Source organism: Octopus bimaculoides, chromosome 1 (assembly GCF_001194135.2).
Source record: "Octopus bimaculoides isolate UCB-OBI-ISO-001 chromosome 1, ASM119413v2, whole genome shotgun sequence".
NCBI lineage: Eukaryota > Metazoa > Mollusca > Cephalopoda > Octopoda > Octopodidae > Octopus > Octopus bimaculoides.
The window spans coordinates 53,507,101-53,507,708 of record NC_068981.1 but is presented as its reverse complement, the minus strand read 5'-3'; the positions used below and the strand labels follow the sequence as shown (position 1 = coordinate 53,507,708).

General features: G+C 28.6%; 1 protein-coding gene across 1 annotated transcript in view; it reads right to left on the bottom strand.

Annotated features, from left to right (window-relative positions):
- LOC106875216 (sodium- and chloride-dependent taurine transporter) overlaps positions 1-608 on the bottom strand; it is a 91,813-nt gene that overhangs the window by 89,663 nt on the left and 1,542 nt on the right. The gene's annotated exons all lie outside the window — the stretch shown is intronic.

The window sequence follows — 608 nt, the reverse complement described above, 5'->3', positions numbered from 1 at the left end:
ATATATATATATATATATATATATATATATATATATATATATATATATATATATACGTATGTGTGTGTTTGTATATATGTATGTGTGTATGCGTGTATACACACACATGTATACATATATATCTACCACGTAGTAGAACTGAACCCGAAACCACGTAGTTGGGAAGCGAACTCGTTAAAGACTCACCCATGCATGCCTGAACCTAATAGTCTAACTGACCCACCTTGTTAAAGCGACACTACATGATAGAAGCACTGCGCTAATTTTCCAAGTCAGCATCACACCATAATAGAATTATTATGTTACATTAACATTTTTTACTGTCTGTTTTCCTATGATACAACGTCATCCTCCTGCACTTGGGTCATCATTCATTTATTTAACATATTTATTTAATTACTTAATTATTGTAAATACATGCACGAAGATATATTTGGCATTTATGTATGTATGTGTGTATGTGTGTATGTATGTAGACATGCGTTATGTATGTATATATGTATGTATGCATGTTTGTATGTATGTATCTATCTATGCATGTATGTGTGTATGTATATATACAGATATATATGAATATATATATATATATATATATATATATATATATA